This window comes from Lactuca sativa, chromosome 6 (genome assembly GCF_002870075.4).
Source record: "Lactuca sativa cultivar Salinas chromosome 6, Lsat_Salinas_v11, whole genome shotgun sequence".
NCBI classification, from domain to species: domain Eukaryota; kingdom Viridiplantae; phylum Streptophyta; class Magnoliopsida; order Asterales; family Asteraceae; genus Lactuca; species Lactuca sativa.
The window spans coordinates 180,438,349-180,454,429 of NC_056628.2; the positions used below are offsets into that span (position 1 = coordinate 180,438,349).

At 40.8% G+C, this 16,081-nt stretch overlaps 1 long non-coding RNA gene across 2 annotated transcripts; it reads right to left on the reverse strand.

Annotated features, from left to right (window-relative positions):
* Positions 1 to 4,342: 4,342 nt before the first annotated feature.
* On the reverse strand, positions 4,343 to 6,478 carry LOC128126669 (uncharacterized). 2 transcript variants are annotated; one of them, XR_008224637.1, is made up of 4 exons: positions 6,212 to 6,478; positions 5,334 to 5,391; positions 4,956 to 5,082; positions 4,343 to 4,824 (listed from the first exon to the last, which is right to left on the reverse strand). It is a non-coding gene; the product is annotated as an uncharacterized LOC128126669 (long non-coding RNA). The 2 variants fall into 2 exon arrangements; XR_008224638.1 differs by lacking the exon at positions 4,956 to 5,082.
* Positions 6,479 to 16,081: the final 9,603 nt, after the last annotated feature.

Genomic DNA, 16,081 nt, shown 5'->3' on the forward strand with positions numbered 1-16,081 from the left:
AGACTAGATAATTCTTCGGATGAGGGAACCTACCCTATAACGGTTGGACTCAAACGAGAGCTGCGACATAGAGCTAGACCTAACCTTCTGAAACTATTTAGTCCTGGTAATATGTAACTTGACGTACTCGGTCACTAGTTAGTGAAAGACAAATAGAACTCTAAAAGCACAAAGCAAGCAGCATTCAGGTATCGAGTACATAATCAAGCATATACCACTCTGGCTGTCATACTGACTAATCTGCACTAGCATACAATGCTAAGCTCATACTATCAGGCATAACCTAACCAGGCTATCATACTGATGTGTACTCAACACTAGCATGCAATTCTCATAAAGCTGAAACACATAAAACAAGCACATAAGGCATCCTCCTAGATCCTCAGTCCTATTCTAGCATGTTGTTCTAATATAACTGAAACTGATAATCATAACATAAGCTTGTATGGGTAATTTGGGAGTACTTACTTGAGCTCGGCTGATCGCATGCACCACACCATTTTCTCTTTTCAAAACTCTTTTCGCTTTTTCTAAAACTCTTTTCTTTATAATTTTTCTAAAATTGTTTTCTTTTCTCAAAATTCTTTTGTAACCATGGTTTTTCTCTTGAAAACTTATTACCACTTCCTTAGTTTGAGTTCAGCCACACTCGTGAGTGCGCCCGAATCCCTCAAACCAAGGCTCTGATACCAACTTGAAACATCCCAAAAATACAGTCTGAAAATTTCGTTTTAAATTAGTAATAAATCCATATTCATCAAACGTCATATAAAAATCATACACAATGTATCTCAAAATATCTTAACAACTGTCAAATATATCAGAGTATAAACATCCCAGGCTGAACAAATGGTGTGTGCACTACAATCTTCCCGAGCTCCTCTTTTGAAAACTGAGTACCTGAAACCAAAACTGAAAACTGTAAGCATGAAGCTTAGTGAGCTCCCCCAAACTACCACATACCATACAATAACATATAAAGCATCTATTGGGCTTTGCCCACTGCATCAAACCGAAGTCGGGGAACTAACCAGGGCCTTGCCCTCTTCATCGGACCGAAGTACGGAACTAACCAGGGCCTTGCCCTCTGCATCGGACAGAAGTCTGGAAACTGCATCGGACCGAAGTACGGAACTAACTGGGACTTTGTCCCCTGCATCATACCGAAGTCCGGAACTAACTGCATCGGACTGAAGTCCAGAAACTGACTGAGCATAACATAGCATAACATAAACATATCAACTAGCATGAACACATAAACTACATACTGCATCGGGCTGTAGCCCGGAACACATAACACATAAACCCTGTCAGAGCCACGAAGGCATCAAACATCCTAACTACTGCATCAGACCGAAGTCCGGAAACTACTGCTAGTCAAACTGGCCGACATTATGGCCTTATACCCGTTCCTACTGGTAGGAAACTCATCTCACACTGCTAAAGTCCTGCTGAAAAAACCATAGCTATTGGATGACAGATTCCCGATCTGTCAATATCAAAATAACACCCAATTAATAATTGGGTTCCAACTCATAACCATAAGTCCTTACTTGGGGTAAAAGACTAATTTACCCCTATCTTAGCTTGACTCAAGCCCAAGGCCCAATCCAAAGGCCCAAAAGTCTAATAATGGACCAAGGCCCAACTATGGCCCAATTTTCCAAATTGGGCCCAACCTCTACATGGACTTCCTTTAAGGCCCAATTGTTCAGTCAAGTCCAACATGTCTCATTCTAAGGGCCCAATATCTTACAACCATCTAAACCCAAACTATGGCCCAATTTTCCAAATTAGGCCCAATCCTTCATATGGGCCTTACCCTAAAGCCCAACTAATTATTCTAGTCCATTTGATTATTCTTGGATAGCCCATTAATAAACCATTTACCAAAGCTCAATCGAAAGGCCCAATTCCAAATCAAGTGTTTAATCTCTTTAGACCAAGGCTCGTAATCCTCTTTATCTAATTGAACAAACCATAATTTTTCTAAGTATTTTCCATCGCATTTAATCATGCATTAATATTTATTTAGTCAAATATTTAATCTATCAATATATATATATATATATATATATATATATATATATATATATATATATATATATATATATATATATATATAAGCCCACCAATTTCCTTGAAGTCCATATGATTTAAAACTCAATTCATCAGCCCATTTATTTATTTCTATTTAAGTTGAATTCTAAGTCCAAATCTCGAAGCCCAACAATTAGATCTAACCTAAAGCTCAAAATCAGTCAAGGCATGTACCTCTTCTTCACCTTATGCAATCCGGAACAATCACCAATTCACCAGGGAGCTCCAGCCGAAGGTACTCCACCAGAACTGGTTTTCAGATCGCTAGTGAATCCTACTTCGACCTCCTCTGCCACGAAATTCACCTGAGTCTTCACCAAACTCAGTCCTTTCCTTGCTCATCTAAACATCTCGAGAACCAGTCCTCAATCACGAAGTATATATGATTCCTTAAACATATATATGCGAGAATGAAAATGTTATTGAGTAAATTAAAACCTAAGTTCAAGATATGCCTTGGATTAGTGATTGGAAATCGCCTGCTTCAGCACACCGGAAACCTTCTGAAACTTCACCGGAGGTCCTTCACTCTTCCGACGGCAACTATGACAGCTGGCAGCAGCTCCGGTGATTGGTAACTCGACCCCCTTCTCTCTTTTAGTCCCACTCCCAATTTCGTCAAGCTTCCACCCAGGGGGTCCGACAATGTGGAAGTCGGGGATGACACCCTTCTCAACTCTGATTTCTCTCGAAAGCTAATCTGAAATCTACGGTCTCCTCCAGAGAACCCTCACCATAAGCAACTGATCTGGTTCCTTCTTCCCAGTGTGCTCTAAGTTAATACCCCACTCTCGAGCTCTGGAAGTCATATCACCCAGGGTCTCACACCCCGAGGTACTCCCGATCTACTTGCTATCATTTTGTGGTATGTTCTGATAAATTACCTTATTCATTTCCTCATTAGCTGCATACTGGGGGTACCATATAAGCTCTTTCCCGAGACTTGGCAGTGATTTGTGTCACAATATCAGTCGTATAGTGGAGATCTAACAACTCTTGCGCCGACTGTTGTGCCTCAATCGCATCTGGAAGTCATCCCATGGCATATCATCAACCACGTCATCACTCAACTTACTACCAACCTCTTCCTATCAATCTCGTGCTCTATCCCTCAGGAGACAGGAAGTAGGTCAGATATTGTCTCCTTTCGAGACAATGTCTGGTATGAAAAGTGTTGGTGACATCTGCCAACCATCTACCGCTAACAATGGGGTCTATAACCCCCATGACAATCTGAAGCCTCACAAACTCTGAATTCCCGAAACATCAACGTACGAGTCTCTATCATGACTGTTATCTTACTGCAAAATGCACTCGGCCTCTCATCAAAAATCTCTAAAATGCCCTCCTTGATCACACTGAGGATCACAGGAGTCTGGTCAATGATACTGCGTGAAATTCTCAGATGGAATGAACTCCTTCATCTAATCATCAATCTGCCCGTCTCCAGAGTCTGAGCCTGATCCCTTGTCGACACCAAAACTACCATCTGGTCTACCACGTAGCGCCAATATACTCGGCAACATACCATCACTAATATCACAATACTTATCCAAACTTGAGGGATCTCACACACCACAAGTTTCCTGGATTCATCTCGGCCTTCCTTGATTCGAGTACGGATCCTCTGCTTTCAGTAGTACGGGCCCATACTACCTTCCACATCTATCTGTACTTTCCTCAAGAACTGCCTTGACTCCACCAAGTTACTACTACTGCTACTGATCTCTGCTACTACCATCCTAGGCTTACCCGCCATCAGCTGCATAAGAAATCCCCATTTCCTTCCCCTAACTAGCTCGCGGATACTATTACATATCACTCAGACTAGATAATTCTTCAAATGAGGGATCCTACCGTATAACGGTTGGACTCAAACGTGAGCTGTGAAATAGAGATAGACCTAACCTTCTGAAATTATTTAGTCCTGGTAACATGTAACTTGACATACTCGTTCACTAGTTAGTGAAAGACAACTAGAACTCTAAAAGCACAAAGCAAGCAGCATTCGGGCATCGAGTACATAATCAAGCATATACCACTCTGGCTGTCATACTGACTAATCTGCACTAGCATACAATGCTAAGCTCATACTATCAGGCATAACCTAACCAGGCTATCATACTGATGTCTACTCAACATTAGCATGCAATTCTCATAAAGCTGAAACACATAAAACAGGCACATAAGGCATCCTCCTAGATCCTCAGTCCTATTCTAGCATGCTGTTCTAATATAACTGAAACTGATAATCATAACATAAGCTTGTATGGGTAATTTGGGAGTACTTACTTGAGCTCGGCTAATCGCATGCACCACACCATTTTCTCTTTTCAAAACTCTTTTCGCTTTTTCTAAAACCCTTTTCTTTATAATTTTTCTAAAATTGTTTTCTTTTCTCAAAATTCTTTTGTAACCATGGTTTTTCTCTTGAAAACTTTATACCACTTCCTTATTTTGAGTTCAGACACACTCGTGAGTGCGCCTGAATCTCTCAAACCAAGGCTCTGATACCAACTCGAAACATCCCAAAAATACAGTCTGAAAATTTCGTTTTAAATTAGTGATAAAACCATATTCATCAAACGTCATATAAAAATCATACATAATGTATCTCAAAATATTTTAACAACTGTCAAATATATGAGAGTATAAACATCCCAGGCTGAACAAATAGTGTGTGCACTACAATCTTCCCGAGCTCCTCTTTTGAAAACTGAGTACCTGAAACCAAAACTGAAAACCGTAAGCACGAAGCTTAGTGAGCTCCCCCAAACTACCACATACCATACAATAACATATAAAGCATCTACTGCGCCTTGCCCACTATATCGGACCGAATTCGGGGAACTAACCAGGGTCTTGCCCTCTGCATCAGACCGAAGTACGGAACTAACGGCAGAAGTCCGGAAACTGCATCGGACCGAAGTCCGGAACTGACTGGGACCTTGTCCCCTGCATCGGACCGAAGTCCGAAACTAACTGCATCGGACCGAAGTCCAAAAACTGACTGAGCATAACATAGCATAACATAAACATATCAACTAGCATGAACACATAAACTACATACTGCATCGGGCCGTAGCCCGGAACACATAACACATAAACCCTGTCAGAGCCACGAAGGCATCGAACATCCTAACTACTGCATCAGACAGAAGTCCGGAAACTACTGCTAGTTAAACGGGCCGGCATTGTGGCCTTATACCCGTTCCTACTGGTAGGAAACTCACCTCACACTGCTGAACTCCTGCTGAAAAAACCATAGCTGTTGGATGACAGATTCCCGATCTGTCAATATCAAAATAACACCCAATTAATAATTGGGCTCCAACTCATAACCATAAGTCCTTACTTGGGGTAAAAGACTAATTTACCCCTATCTTAGCTTGACTAAAGCCCAAGGCCCAATCCAAAGGCCCAAAAGTCTAATAATGGACCAAGGCCCAACTATGGCCCAATTTTCCAAATTCCAACCTCTACATGGACTTCCTTTAAGGCCCAATTGTTCAGTCAAGTCCAACATGTCTCATTCTAAGGGCCCAATATCATACAACCATCTAAACCCAAACTATGGCCCAATTTTCCAAATTGGGCCCAATCCTTCATATGGGCCTTACCCTAAAGCCCAACTAATTATTCTAGTCCATTTGATTATTCTTGGATAGCCCATTAATAAACCATTTACCAAAGCTCAATCTAAAGGCCGAATTCCAAATCAAGTGTTTAATCTCTTTAGACCAAGGCTCGTAATCCTCTTTATCTAATTGAACAAACCATAATTTTTCTAAGTATTTTCCATCGCATTTAATCATTCATTAATATTTATTTAGTCCAATATTTAATCGATCAATAAATATATATATATATATATATATATATATATATATATATATATATATATATATATATATATATATATATATATATATATATATATATATATATATATATATATAATAAGCCCACCAATTTCCTTGAAGTCCATATGATTTAAAACTCAATTCATCAGCCCATTTATTTATTTGTATTTAAGTTGAATTCTAAGTCCAAATCTCCAAGCCCAACAATTAGATCTAACCTAAAGCTCAAAATCGGTCAAGGCATGTACCTCTTCTTCACCTCATGCAATCGGGAACAATCACCAATTCACCAGGGAGCTCCAGCCGAGGGTACTCCACCAGAACTGGTTTTGAGATCGCTAGTGAATCCTTCTTCGACCTCCTCTGCCACGAAACTCACCTGAGACTTTACCAAACTCAGTCCTTTCCTTGCTCATCTAAACATCTCGAGAACCAGTCCTCAATCACGAAGTATATATGATTCCTTAAACATATATATGCGAGAATGAAAATGTTATTCAGTAAATTAAAACCTAAGATCAAGACATGCCTTGGATTAGTGATTGGAAATCCCCTTCTTCAGCACACCGGAAACCTTCTGAAACTTCACCGGAGGTCCTTCACTCTTCCGACGGCAACTCTGACAACTGGCAGCAGCTCCGGTGATTGGCAACTCCACCCCCTTCTCTCTTTCAGTCCCACTCCCAATTTCGTCAAGCTTCCACCCAGGGGGTCCGACAATGTGCAATCCAAACAAGAGTAGCACATGTTCACCCACTATGTCGCGTACAGGGAACCAGAGATCAAATTTTCCATTAATGGACAGAAGTAGCCCCTGCCGTTTAGTCACTTGGATAATATAATCCCTCAAACTTAGTTTCTATACAAAATAAGTTTGAATTTTACTAAACAGCCCCTAACTCCCAAAATCTCTTCAAATTAAGCCCCAATAATTACCATTTAGCCCCTGCCTTCCATAATACTTACAAATTAAATCTGAATTTTACACTTTTAACCCCCAGCTTCTATAATTATTACTTTTAAGTCTTCAAAACTAACGTCTTGCTTAATTATTATTGTTTTTAGGGCTTCTATGCATTTATTTATTTATTTTATAAACGGGGTGTTACAGACGTGGTGACTCGGCATGGAGTGCCGACGTCCATAGTGTCAGATCGGGATGTGTGATTTACTTCCAAATTCTGGAAGAAGTTCCATGAGGACTTGAGAACGCGATTATATTTTAGTACCACTTACCGCCCACAAACATACGGACAGAGCGAGCGAACGATTCTGACACTCGAGGACAAACTTCGAGCATGTGTTATGGACTTCAGTGGGAGTTGGGACACATACCTACCCTTGACTGAGTTTTCTTACAACAACAACCATCAGTCGAGCATTGGTATGCCTCCTTTTCAGCTTCTATATGGGAGAAGGTGTTGTACCTCCATCTATTGGGGAGAGGTGGGGCAGAGAGTTAGGCGCAGCACTGAGATAATGCTGAAGACGACTGAGCAGATTTAGCAGGTCAGACTGTAACGCTCTAAAAATTCCAACAAATTTAAACATTTCAAAAACAACCCAATATCATCAAGTTACTACAAAAAGGTTTTCAATACATTTATTATCAGAGTATTCCCAAAACCATATCATAAAACAAAACATCAGGAGCGGTACGATCACGCCTTTGCCTTTCCACGGTCTCCTGAAGTACCTGAAACATTAAACCACGACTATGAGCCCGAAATCTTAGTGAGATACCCCCAAAATACCAACTATGCATACCAAACACATAACATGTCATATCATAACAGAACAGAACAGCCATGCACCTCCGGTCTACTGTGTGACTGGTCTGCCGCACCGGGCCTACAGTCCACCTGGTCCACCCTCCGAGCCTAGCCATATACATTGAGTCTGCAGTGTGGTTGGTCCGCCCACACCGAGCCTTCAACCCACCTGGTCCACTCTCTAAGTCTACAGTATAACTGGTCCGCCCGCACCGAGCCTTCACTCGGCCTGGTTCACTCTCTGAGCCTCGGCACATCTGGTCCACCCTCGCGGGGGCTACAGCCTATCCGGACCGCTCGTTGGGCCTTCGGGATAACCGGTCCACCCTGGGTATGTTGGCCTACAACACAAAGCAGGACCCGCCTTAACCCAACCCCAGTCCAACAACCATGTGCACATAAAATATAATCATATATCAATTCTCAACTAATCAAACAGATCTTAGCAGACCACATACATAGCAAATCCCGACCAGGATTCCGACCTAACCGGTCACTAGCATAGCATCATCCTATAAACCAGGATACCGACCCTACCAGGTATCGAACATACACCATCCTAACTACCAGGATGCAACATAACAAAGCAATAACATAACAAACAACTACCCGGATTTCCATCCGATAAAAGGGTCGACCTTGGTGCCTTAGACCCTGTTGGTATAGTGAGGATAACTCACCTCGCAACTGCTGACTGAAAAGATAGGACCACGCTGATCCAACCTCCGACACGACTCCACCACTGATCAATACCAAAATTCTGAACTCAATCAATATCAATAATTACCAGAATACCCTTGGAAGTCAACTGGCCAACTCTTGGTCAAAGTCAAAGTCCCTAGGCAAAGTCAACCTTCCTGACTGCCTCTACTCGCCGAGTCGACCCGCTGACTCGTCGAGTCCCTATACTCAGAAACTCCCAAACCATGACTCAACTCGTCGAGTCGCCCCAAGACTCGCCGAGTCCAACCAACTTTAAGTCACTTCCTGCTCAACTCACCAAGTCATCCCTCGACTCACCAATTCACCGCTCAACCAAAAAGGTTAGGACCTTATGACCAGACTCGCCGAGTCCAAGGCAATCTTCAACAGACTCGCCGAGTTGTTCTTCCAACTCGCCGAATCCATGCACATATTCATACAACTCGTCAAGTGCACCCATGTGACTCGCCGAGTCTAGACGTGACATCTTCATCCAGGCGATTTCAGGCCATTCCAATGCTTCCAATACATAGATCTGGACTTCAAGGGCCTGATTCACACATAAAGTTTCCAACTTTATGTGCATGCAAGGTTCAACAAGCTCTAATCAAGCTAAAATGATGGTTTAAGGCAAGGACACTCTCAAACAAGCCTCAAAGCTATAACTTTCCAGATTCATGAGTCAAGACCAGTCTAGATCTGTAGTAGCAACCACAGATCTGAACCCAAAACTCGAAAAGAGACTCATATATGACAATTTGGCGCTAAAACTTCATTCATGAACAATCTAAGCACAACCAAGCCAAGGCAACAGCTTTTTACCTTTAATCTTATGCCAACAAGCAAGGAAATCAGATCCACTTAGCTCCTATATGATCCCACCAACTCTTGCTTCAAGTATCCTTTTTCTCCAAGCTCCACAAAATACTTAAATCCCTCTCACTCTCAAATTAGGGTTTGGAAACGATGGGGAAAGCTTCTGAACATCAAAAGGGGGTGCTAAAGAGGCTGGGGTGGGGCTTAAAGTTCCTTATATAGGGTGCAAACCCCAGGAATTAGGGTTTCTCATTACAGCACGGACTCGTCGAGTCCAGCCTCTGACTCGGCGAGTCCAGTCACTTAACATGTGCCCGGCACACGCTTAGACTCGACGAGTTGTAGCTCCTACTCGCCGAGTTCCTCTCTTCCAACTTACACTTTACCCCCCCCCCCCTGAACTATTGAATCTGACTTTCGGATGTTACAATTCTCCCCCACTTAAATTAGGCTTCGTCCTCGAAGCCTGCTGTTAGGGTGCAAAGTCAATCTTGGATGTAGTGTTTTAGGCTTACTCTCTTGTATGTGTAAATGGGTTGAGTCTTTCCTATAAATAGGAAGTGAGTGACTCCCATTATGTAAGGAACCATTTGGAGTGTTAGACTAGAGAGAGAAATTTTGTACAAACCCATTTGTATATTCTTTCTAGATCTAATATGAGCTTACACAGATTTATTTACTCCTTGTGTTCTTGATTTTGTATGATGAATCACTAGATCTTTCTAATTCCGCACATGCCATCAGAATCAACACCACTACAATTGGTATCAGAGCGGGTGTTCTTGATTTTCATCAAGAATTGATCCTTGATGGCGATTTTGATTTAGTGATTCATTTTTTGATCATGGATCTTCGTGATTAGAGAGTGTTGTGTGTTCTAGAAGTCGAATTTTTCTTTGATTTGATCCATAATTCGACTTTCTCTCTCTAGAATACTTGTTTGTATCACTTTATCTCTCTAGAAAACCCATTCAAAATCACTTTCTCTCTCTAGAATTCATCAAGTTTTTGTGATCATGGTGGGTTTGCCATATGATTCTTGGATTGTGATTGTTAAAGATGTGAAATACAAAGTCAATGAAGATCAATTTTATGGGTTGTTGTTAAGCAAATTGATTTCATGGGGTAATTTGGTTTCTTATGGAGGTTTGAAGGATGATCATGGAAGCTTGGTATTTCAACCAATTTGTAAGATTGCATGGTTGAATAAAATTGCCTTGTCCATATTAGTTCGTAGTAGAAATCAAAAGGAAGGAGAAGAAAGAGATTTGTTCAATAAGAAATATGTTTCTCTTATTGAAGACCCAAATGATCTTCGTGCTCTTAAATTTCTTGAAGTTCTTGATAATGGAGTTCAATGTGATGTTCTTGATGTTCAAGAAAAAGGAGTTCAAGTTGATTCTCAAGATGAAAATGTTTTTTGCTCATTTGGAGTTCAAACCGATGATATTTTGTGTTCTTGTGATTCGTTTGAAGGAATGATTCCTTATCGGAAGCCGGTGGTTCAAGAAATTCACAAGTATCAAACTCCAAAAGATTTGATTCAAACTCAAAATGTTCATGTTGTTGAAAGTGGGTTTGTTCATGAAGTCAAGTCTTCAAGATGCAAAAAGATGAGAAAGAAAAAGAAGAAGAAGATGAATCGGAAGAACAAGCGGGTTTACTCACAAAAATCGTCATATGTTGTGAAGCCAAAATCCGTGAAGCAAATTTGGGTTCCAAAGCAACAATCTCCAAAGGTTGCATTGAATTTGAAGTCAAAACCCAAAAGTGTTGGTGGTTCTTTTGAAGATGTTCTTGGATCGTTGAAGAACACGAAGAACACGAAGAACGAGTTGTACATCTCGCATGGTGGGTGGTACAATGTTCGATTTGGAGATTTTCTCATTCCGACAAAAGAACCAAGATCTTCCAAATTTGATTCGTTTGTTGAAAACGGAACTCGATTCGTCAAAAAGGTATCATAAATTCTCAAATGGATTCCAAAACATCCATGATTTTGATTCGTATTTTGCGTTTTTCATTTTAGATCGATTTGCCTCATTGGATCTAATCTGTTTCAACACCATTGTTGATCCAATTATTTTTTTAGATCAATTCAATAATCAAAATCTATTTCTCATTGTGATCAATTGTTATGATCAATTAAATCTCGAATTGTTTACTGTTCATTTTCATTCCTTGAGCCCAAAACAAAACAAATTTGTGATCTACTTTTTTTATCTGATACTGTTCATTGAATCATTTTTGAAGCCCAAACTCAATTTTAATCCATTACTGTTCTTTTCTTCATTTGAGTTCATCTACAAAATTTGATTCATACGAGATTATTTCTGGTGAAGCCCAAAAGAACAAACACTTTGATCGATTCTCATCACATGCTTCAAGTGTTTGTACTCTCAACTATTCTTGATTGTGTTCATACGAGTTTTGATTCGTATGGTAATTCTTAACAGTCAATGTTTGTTTCTTGTGGAATTCTCTTGTGAATCGAATCTATTTGGATTATACAACCATAAAATCGATTATGATCAAGATGTCAATAATTGATTCAATTGAAAGTCAACCGAGTTTTTGTTAAAGTCAAAATCGAAATCAATTTGAGAATTAGTTTGATTTTTTTTTGAAGTCGACAGCAGTTGAAGTCGATTTCGACTATTACCTGTAATCATTTGGTAACATTGGATTTGAGTGTTCAAAGTCAAAATCGAATCGAATAGGAAGATAGATTTGATAATCAGTGCTTGGGATCGAACGCTTTGAGGTTGAGCGTATCGTATTTGAAGTCACAATCGAAAGCTTTAATAATCGAATGTGAGGTGTTTGAAAGCCGATTTGTTGCTAGGTGGGTGTATCGCATCTAATTTTGATGGTATCATTTAGAATCAAGCCTTAATTCAAGATAATCGAAGTTTTGATGATTCGTTTTTAATTTTAGGGTTCTTGTACTAAAAGCAAAGAACACGGGACGAATAGTGTATGGAATTGATTTGTTTTGGTGGTTGAGGAATCAGTCGATTTTTTTTTTGATCGCATGGAGTCGTACGAAGGAAAACGATGCTTTGATTTCGATAGTTGTGTGATTGTGATACGAAGGGTGTTTGAACGAAGGATCTATTGATTTTGATCGTTGATTTACGAAGGGTTCAAGTATGTTTGATGATTTAGTTTGTGTATTAAACGCGAAGGGTACTTGCTTTGAGTTTGGGAAGAACGATAAGAAACGAAGAACGTAAGAACAAGGATTTGGTGATGATATACAAAGGGTTCCAGTGTGTTTGATCGATTTGGGTTGATAGATTCGAAGGGTATGGACTGGAAAAGAATTTTGTATGTTGTTGTTCTTGGGTTTGATTTGGTGAAATGAACGAACGAAGAATGATATGAAAGAATTTTCGAAGGGTATATAGCTGAATCTAAGAAGGGTTGGTGAATAAAATTCGAAGGGTGTTTGTTTTGGGTTTAATTGGAAAAAACGAAGGGTCAATTGCAAAAAGCGAAGGGTTAGTTTTGAGTTTGTATTTTCGAAGAGGAGAGAGAGAGAGTGAGACTCTTCGTATGTTTGTGAATTGAAAGAAAATGATTGAATTTTCGAAGGGGGTATTTTGAAAATTTACGAAGACTTTTACTGTTCATTACTGTTCATTAATGAGTCTTCGTATGCATGCTTTGTGCTTCGAAAGAATTGAGCAAATGACATATTTTCGAAAACGGCACCTGAACCTTCGAATTTTTGTCACTTCTCAAATTTAAAAAAAAAAAAAAATAAAAAATAAAAACAAAACTTCGTATGTTTTGCAGTTTGTCAAAGTCTTCGTATGTATGGAATGAAAAGGCAGAATTTACGAAGACAGCCCCTGAACCTTCGATTTGTTGACAGTTCGAAAATTAACACATGTTTCGAATGTTTGACACTTTTCGCCCAAATTCGAAATTTTTTGAAAGCTTCGAATTTTATGGGCATGCTTCGTATGTTTGAGAAAAAGGGCAGAAGTTACGAAGATGGTCCCTGAAACTTCGAATTTTTGGCAGTTTTCACCTAAATTCGAAAAAGGACTATTTTTGCTGAAAATTGAAGATTATGCATTTCTGGTCCCTATAGTTTGTGCAAATTGACGCTTTCTACCCAGCTTTGGAAAAGGGGGAGAGTTTTGCATATTTAGCTGTTTTGAACGCAACGGGTCCCTGCAAGTTTCAGAAAGTGACAATTTATACCCAGATTTTGAAAAATCTTGCAACTTTCACCCGAAAAGTTAAAATTTTTCATAAATTGAAAATTTTTTGTGGCTTTTTCGTGATTGTTTTTCCGTGCAAGATTTTTGGTGATTCATTTTTGGTACACATCAAGGGGAGTATTGTGAAGACTATTCCTCGGGCGCTTCTCATCCTTAGTGGGTTTTATAATCATTTTTTGATTATAAAAAGGGGGAGAATGATGGGTATTCGAAGCTTCTCGGGTTTGTCGAATATTCATTTGCGGATTTGAAGACCGGTGTTACTTCGAGGGGGAGTTTGGTCTTGATCGCGCTAGCTCGTTGGAGATTAAATCCGGACATCCAATCCTAACTTTGAGGGGGAGAATGTTAGGGTGCAAAGTCACTCTTGGATGTAGTGTTTTAGGCTTACTCTCTTGTATGTGTAAATGGGTTGAGTCTTTCCTATAAATAGGAAGTGAGTGACTCCCATTATGTAAGGAACCATTTGGAGTGTTAGACTAGAGAGAGAAATTTTGTACAAACCCATTTGTATATTCTTTCTAGATCTAATATGAGCTTACACATATTTATTTACTCCTTGTGTTCTTGATTTTGTATGATGAATCACTAGATCTTTCTAATTCCGCACATGCCATCAGAATCAACACCACTACACCTGCAGTAATACATCCCCGAAGAATACTCCTACAATACAGCTCCTGGTCTCAACCGACCCAGGTTCCTCCAAACACTGCTTTCAAACCCCTATAAAGTCCAACTCTTTCTCACAGAGTCACGACAACTGCTTCAAGTCGGCCACCGACTTCTTTCTCTGACAACAACACTCATCAACCAATGATCACCTGATGATACTTCCATCGTTCTAAATCACATAATCACTTGACTCTTACAAAGTAGATGCCACCCTGAACCACCGGGTCCTGACCCGGTACCAACTGCTATCCTTTTCCTCTCTTGACACAACTTTATCGACTTTACTGCTGGGATTTATCCCGCTTCCTTTCCGAATCCAACTCTTTTATTTCCATGATGATAGGATGACACATCCTTCAGTTCCTGAGCAGCTCCCATGAGCTCTCCTCTATAATCACATGCACATGCTAAACCCGCTCTAACATCCTCGAGTGGAAAAACCCGACATACTGAAGATACCTCCAAACATCCCCATGATGAATTACCGCTACATACATAACCTCCTGATCACAACCATACGGGAAATCCAAGGCTCCATCCTTGCATCCCTTTTGAACTCCTCTGGTTCTATAGCATCGGAAATTCATCCGCAACCTCAACAGACACCCAATCCGGATGTGCTTCCATACCACTGGCACAACCACAGTGCTCAACAACCATAATTGAAATACTCTCAATCATCCATTCTCACTACCGCTTCCACTCCGGTGAACCAACACTCCCTCCCAAAGTTACATACCTTACCCTTTCCTTATCCAAGGAAATCTACTTGCCAACCTTGCCACTGCAGACAAGTGCCATGGTGCTCACACCCCACTCTACACTATCCCTTGTAGAGTAACCGCTACTCTATGCGTCGCACATGCTCTGAATCTGCTCGCAAGGACTCTCGGGTCCATGCACTGCCTTCCACTAACATGATCAATACCCGGGGCCAGGCCCACTGCCTGCTGCTGCATAGCAGCATACACAAATCACTTCTGCATATAGATCTATCAACACTTACAGAGTCTTCAGCATGACTGGACCTCCTTACCAGGCCTTCAGCCAATCTGGACCACTCTCAGAACCTTCAACATGTCTGGACCGCCCTACAGGGCCTTCAGCCTATCTGGACCGTTTTCTGAGCCTTCGGCCTGACTGGTACGCCCACCGGCCTTCAGTCTCCCCGGACCGCTCAAACTATCATTCTGATCTATTCCTCCTGGGAATCTCTCCTATACATACTGTTCTAGCCCTCTAGGGGTTCCGAACTCTAACTCTATTCCAAATACTCAGATCCCGGCCTAATCCTAGGCCGCACAACAACCAATCATCCTTTCCGAAAACCTTGGTCTGTACACCGCCCCATCGGTCTGACACTTACTCATACCAGCCCACACTCTTGGCTGAATGAAACACTACTGGATCCCAAATAGCTAATTAAACTCTAACGCTTATCGACCCTCCTGAGAATTTCCCAATTCTCCCCCACTTAGAGCACTGACTTCCAACCACCGGTGGTCCAACCGACATCACTTAAACAACCTTACTCAACATATTCCCCTTACCCATAAACTGATTCCCTCTAAAATGTGCAACCTCCATAAAATCACTCCTCTAGCATCGCACATCTCGAACTCTAAGGGAGTTCGACTCTTCGCTGAACACTTCCCAAATCGCAATTGCTATATCCGGCAACAAGACCACACAACCAAATTCTGACCATCAATCCCTTGTATTCTAACCATTTTCAACTCCTTACTACTTTCACTTTCAACCAACCCATGAAACACGCAGAACGGCGAATAAAATAATACACCGCAAAATAACAAGATAACCAGACAACAACAAAACGAAAACATACCCGCAACCACATCCGGATCTGCTCTGACCTCCTCGGCTGTAAGCTGAAAGGCATGTCCTTGAGTCCTCGGGG